This window comes from Amblyomma maculatum, chromosome 8, assembly GCF_055883805.1.
Source record: "Amblyomma maculatum isolate TAMU_Amacu chromosome 8, ASM5588380v1, whole genome shotgun sequence".
In the NCBI taxonomy this organism is placed as follows: Eukaryota; Metazoa; Arthropoda; class Arachnida; order Ixodida; family Ixodidae; genus Amblyomma; species Amblyomma maculatum.
In genome coordinates this window covers 42,847,399-42,854,082 of record NC_139351.1, presented here as the reverse complement: position 1 = coordinate 42,854,082, position 6,684 = coordinate 42,847,399, and positions in this window count along the sequence as shown.

Genomic DNA, 6,684 nt, shown 5'->3' with positions numbered 1-6,684 from the left:
GATTTGCATGGCTCACATATCACAGGCGTCTGAAACAATAAATGTTTGAAGTATTGAGTTTCGTTCGCTTCCGTGAATTCAGTCATATTATATTTGTGATTGTTTTTCATTCGTAATGAGGGCAATAATCACTTCTCAATGCTCTTAGTGCTTATTTGCTGATGCCATTTGTAAGGCGAAAGCCTTTAATGCCTCATCGTGTTCGACAGAGGGTTGTCAGCAGAGGTGTCGCGCTTTCGAGAGCGAGAGTTAAAAATTGATTTATAAACCTTGTCTCAACGCGGAATCGAACCTTCATCCCTTGGATCCCCAGCCCAGCGCTTCACCAACAGTGCCACGCCCCGGATCGTGAAACTGTCTCAATTCCCCGGATGATAGCGGGATTTCGCTAGTGATAGATACTGCGCTTTTCCTTTCCTGTAAACGAAATATAGAACGGCGGTGAACTTTGACGCATTAAATGTGATGCTTGTTTTGTTCGACAAGGGACGCACGATGCACTCTCACGACAGATCATGACGTCAGCAGGCGATTTATGCCTAGATGAAGCTAACCCCACAGGGCGTCTGATCCAGGCGTCCGTGCGGCGACTTTGATTTGCCGCTTCCTCAATCGCCGAACCACACAGCAAACAAAAGCAGACAAAGATATCTAGGAGGCGTTAGTACAGCGATCATAAGAGGTGTTTGAAATTGCTTTGCAGGATAGGCAAGGTGCTGCAGTTGATACAATTCTTCGCGGACACATGTTCCAGGCCGTAAAGAAAGGGAGGAAGGGGGGAGTGAAATTAGAGAGGGGAACAGAGGCTACGATCCACCGCGCAATAATGGCTTTCGCTTCATCGCTCTTTAGTGGTCCAAAGTGCCTTCTAGTATTTTTATTTTGGTAGAATGTTTTCCTGTTCTTTTTACGAACTACAAACTACGACGCTTTTTTATCAACTGGCAACTGATTATTTTTTCGTCTACATTTCAGGCCAATGGGAACAAGCCATCCACTTTACCCCCATCTTAGCGGTTATAGAGCGGTAAGATGCGCGTTTACTTGTGTATTTCGTGATGTTTGACAGAGTAGTGACACAGCTGAACTACAGAGGCGGCATATGGTCCTCCAAAGCCTCTGTTACTGAGATCATCCAGAAAAGCCTGTTCATGGCCATTCCTACGACCCGATGAGCAGGATGTGCAGTACTGAAGTTTACAAATCGCTGAGAAAATAACGAAATTGCAACTTCCTTAGATAACAGTGCTGTAAAGTTTCGCAGCTTTGGCATAAGGAGGAGCATAATGTCTGTGAGAGACGCTGAATTGGAGGACAGGGAATCACTACTGTTTGCTGTTCATACCATTGTCAGGCCTAATACCAAGCTGAGACACGGCCTCTATCTTGACAGTGATTGTCACAGAGGACGCTTCGCAGTATTTCTTTGTTGTCTAATAGTTGCACACCATACGACCATAAAAAAGAGCCAGACCCCTGGCTCATAGCCGTCAGCTACGGAATCCAAAATCACGGGTGTGCGCAAAAAGCTACAACGCCCGGCTCACCGATGGATGGTATACACAAATGCATCCTTGCGCAGCATAATGTAAGCGTGCCTAAACAACATAGGCAGGTATAATTATTGTAGTTTCCCCAAACTCGGGGACCCTGGTAACAATTTCTTCGCTTCTGATTATGAAGTCGAAAGATTTAGCAGTCTTAGCCAGAAATGAAACGTACAAGTTCAATGAATATAGATATTATGGCGGTGGGAAGTTTCGGTTTTCGCGATAATTCTGAGAAAGACGGCATGCATTTTCTTTAAACCACAGCGATGCTTATATTACCTTTGAATTGGCATTGTAGTACGAAATATTATAACTAAATTCAGGGTAATTGAAAATTCTCGCGTGGGTTTTTCAAGCTCCATGTTTTACTAGAATCACTCGAATTATTTATATCTAGCAATGAAAATACTAATTCTATTCGTCCTTTTTATAACTATCCCTTCAACATCTCAGTGAGTACTTTTAAATTGATGGTGTTCAAGGAATGTGAAATCTTTCAAGTCCGCATGCAGCTTCGAAAACGCATTATTTATAGATGACACCCTGAATTAACTAGATGATAAAAGAATGATAAATTTGCTTACTACCCGCAACTACAATTGCAACCTAATACCTTGGCTTGCTGTGGTTTATATCCAAAATAGAAACAAGCTTATTCGTCTGTAATTTTATTTTTAACCTATCATTTCGGCAAATCTTGTACATAATATCCACCTTGGCCGCTATTAGCTGCGTAGAGAGTAGCGGTGTACTGTTTAGGCAGCTTGGGTACCAAGAAGCAATGACAGAAAAAAAAAGCATATCTTTTTTCTTCTCACCATATACCTCAAGTTATTCATAGTTCTTAGCCAAGTGTTTCATTTTTGACGCGACGATTTACCTGATTTACGTCGAGTCCCATGTTGCTATGGCTCATAAGATTTTCCATCCTGCAAAATCTAACTTGATAATTTTCTTTGACGGACCAGTGTAATCCGATCCGAAACTCGGGGGAGTGCCCATCCCATTGTCGCTGCTACCCAGAGAGCCATCGTCGTTGGAGTGGGAAATGCCTCGATCCCACCCAACCATTATCTCCTGGCTTCAATCCCAGGCCCAGGCGCCATAGACCACCGCCGATTGGTGTGAGAGATTTGGCCTAAGGACGAGGAATAACTGCTATTTCGATAAAGTTACTTTCGTCTGTTTGGAGGACAAAAAGTGGCAATAATAAATTCGGCAGCTTTAGGATCATTAAAGTCTTCAGAAAGCCATCTTCATTTGTGTTCGTTTTGTGGCATACACACAAGCTTCAATATTATTCCCCTTTACGAAACAAGAATATATGTGAAACGAATATTAATCGCCTTCTCTAGCGTCCCCAAAAGCGTCAGTAATAACTCAACACCACTTGAGAAAGCATAACCGTTGTTTTTAAAGAAAAAAAAAGTTACCTCGCAAAGCACCAAATTTGCTGCAGTAGCTATACTTTGCTGGCGCACTAATACACTGCTACAGCTGCCGTCTTGCCTGGTTTTGTTGCCTCAGTCGTCGCATGCGAAGAAGATAATAACCAGAAAAGCCGAACAGCCCCTATTGATTCTTCACGCTAATCTGAGAAACTGGGCCCTCGCAAAGCATGTTTACACACAACTGATACGAATGCGAAGCGAGGTGAGATTCTCGCATACCCCCACCACTGCAATAAGCGCATTCTACTTAGCTGCGGCTCTTATGTACGGCTGACGTGTCACTAGACTGCCTTTCTGCTTAAGAAAGCGCTAAAGAAAGGGCCGTTACGGTGTTCTTTCACACCGCTCGCTCTAAAAGGTAAACAGTCAAATGTTCTTGAAAGGCACATCGGCTCTTTTTGAGGAAGGTGTAGTCTTACTACAACAAACAATAAACAATAGCACCGTGCTTCGCCGTACTTTTTCCGTGCCCCACTAGAGGAATGCATGACTTGTATCCAATGTTATGATCTCATACGTATACAAGGAGCTGAGTGAATAAATTTGCCTCTAAAGAAAGTTTTTGCTCACTTTTCTTTCATGGTCTTGTAAGTAGATGATGAATCGATGATGAATCATGTGCCGAATGTGCAACCTCCTCGACTGCAGTAGGAGGCTCTGCGTAAGCGTTTTTTTTTAAAGGTGAACTAAAGAGCGTTCTTCATTATTACGGTTAATTTTTAACTTCGACTGAAACTGAGCCTTCAAAAAACATGCCAGCAATCTTTGCTTTCGTGAGACTCGACCTCAGTACTCTGCGTTGGCCAATGAACATCCGCTAAATTGTGAAATCACCCAAAATGGCCTTTACTGTTGCTGTTTGATAGAAGGCGAATCCTATTTAGACACTACCACTACATATTTCGGGGGACGAACTGCAAATAATGATTGATGACCTAGACAGGAAAAGTAGAAAGGTAGGATTGAAAATCAATATGCAGAAGGCTAAGGTAATGTTCAACAGCCTCGGGAAGGAACAGCAGTTTACATTAGGTAGCGAAATACTGTAAGTAATAGGCGAATATGTCTACTTAGGACAGGTAGTAACCGCAGATCCGGACCACGAAAAGGAAATAACAAGAAGAATACGATTGGGATGGAGCGCATTTGGCAAGCACTCGCAGATTATGACTAGCAGCTTACCGGTATCGCTCAAGAGGAATGTATACAACAGTTGCATCTTGCCTGTACTCACCTATGGGGATGAAACGTGGAGGCTAACCAAGAGAGTTCTCCTTAAGTTGAAGACAACCCAGAGGGCTATGGAACGAAAAATGGTAGGGGTAACATTAAGAGATAGAAAGCGTGCAGAGTGGGTCAGAGAAATAACTCAAGTTACCGACATTCTAGTAGAAATTAAGAAGAAGAAATGGACATGGGCAGGACATGTAGTGCGAAGAGAGGATAACCGATGGTCGCTGAGGGTAACAAACTGGATTCCAAGGGAAGGAAAGCGTAGCAAGGGGCGGCAGAAAGTTAGGTGGGCGGATGAGATTAAGAAGTTCTCAGGGGTGAAGTGAATGCAGCTAGCACAGAACCGGGTTAAGTGGAGAAATATGGGAGAGGCCTTCGCCCTGCAGTGGATATAATCAGGCTGATGATGATGATGATGACTACATATTTGAGGCTCAGAAAGTTTGTCGCCGAAACAACAAGCGCGATGGAAGCGGACTATGTTCATGATAGCACTTCGAGTATGTATTACTCCGCCGACGTTAGAGCGGCAAGCTGCCACACGACTGCCTTAAACGTACTACTCTGCGCATCGAGTGACTCCCCGAACTATCAGCGGTGAGTTAAAAACAGCGGGAGCTGGCACTACCGCAAGCTCTGCTACATACGTCATTAGCCTGAAGTTTGTGAAAATATTGGGAGAGTGTGAATCGACTTGCTGCAATTAAAAAGGCGCGAACAAATTTATCTTTACTGCTTCTTTAAAGCTACTTTTCACATAGTACCAAGCGTTCCTGGTGAGATTAACTAGTAGTATGAAAGGAAACAATAGGCGTGTGTTTGGCACTTTTTGGTGGGAGTACGTAGTGACGGCACGTACGCAGCGACGATGCCGGTAACGAATGCGCATATCTGTACGTAACGCGGCCTGTCTTGCGGGCGCACGCACGCATCAAATCCCGGACTACGCCTGTTGCTTCGTGCTTTGCAGTATGAGTTGACAACATAGCGGCGGGCTGGCCACCCGCTTCAGAAGGAATATACATCGCCGCTGCTTTCTCCGAGGCGATAGCTCGCTCTGAATACTGGCCTTCTCTTCTGTTACACTAACTATCGCCCACACGACAAGGTATAAACTACAAATATCCCTGGTTGTCTAACTAACTTCGCAAACTTCAAGCTGCTAGGCCTAACTGTAAGCTATGTATGTGGTCGTCATAGCAACGACATCCATTCGCAAGCTTTTTGTCGCTTTGGTTTATGGCTTCTTGTAGCTTTCCCTTTCTTTAGTTTGTGTAGTTTCCCTCCTAGTAATAAAAAAGGCTTATAGTGTGGCTATTCTTCCCATCAGTAATTGCAGTAGAAAGTTTTTTCTTGAAACCGGCGCGCATGTGCGTGAATTTATTGTCACTAGATGGCGCCACCATACACACCGCTTGTGGTGGACGCGGCGGCACGGCCAACTAGAGGTGTCGTGTTTCAAATAGTGCCTGGAATTAAGAACATGCGTTAGGAAGCGAAAACATATTTAGTACAACCAACCTAATGCATCATATGCCAGTATTTAAGGTTAAAAATGAATAATTTTGCAACGCATCGCTCCTGAAGCAAAGTTTGCGATTTTTTAATACCTCAACTGCAGAAACAAATCGGGTTTCTAATAATGTTTCTAAATGTAAAACCAACATATATTTAGTGAGTAAAATATAGTAGATGACAAAATCATGGTCTTCAAACTTGCAACATTTTGAAATAACAAAAACAACGTTTTCTATACTCTAAAGATATACCGTACGATTATTTTTTTCGGGAAACTACACCGAATCTTGCAAAACTAAGGTCAATTCTTTTGTGTAGATATTTGCCCAGACAAATGAAAATTTCATTGGAAACGAAAAATGGTCATGGGACCTGGATTACGTTTCCTATCTAAAGCACCAATATATACTTTGTGGAAAAGCCAATATCAAGGGCTTGTTTTTAAAATTCCATATTTCTAACGGTTTTGCCATCTAAGAAAATTTGAAAGCTAGGCACACCTTCGGTGTCGCCAGCCCAAACTGCCTGCTACAGCTGCATTTGCTAAGCTGAATTATTACGTTGAGTACTTTATTATAGCCACGAATATAGCGCTGTTACGAGTCAATTTTCTAGAAAGGCCGCAGTGAGGCGATTCTCGTAGTATTTGTAAGGGAAACCTGTAAATCTTACAAATCTACCCATATATATGATCTCATGCAGGTTTTATTCACTCTACATTACACCTGCTGTGCCCGATAGTTTGAGCCAAGAGTTAGAAATAAACTATTAGAAACAGGCGATAGAACCCGGTGGCGCATTGCTGGCAGCCACTTAGGACAGCGCAGTAAATTTATATTTTGTAAGTAGGGAATTGAGGTTATTCGCTCCATGTACCAAATATTCTCTTTAGACAATAATTAGGACTTTCAGAGTTGCTGAGCACGTTCAGA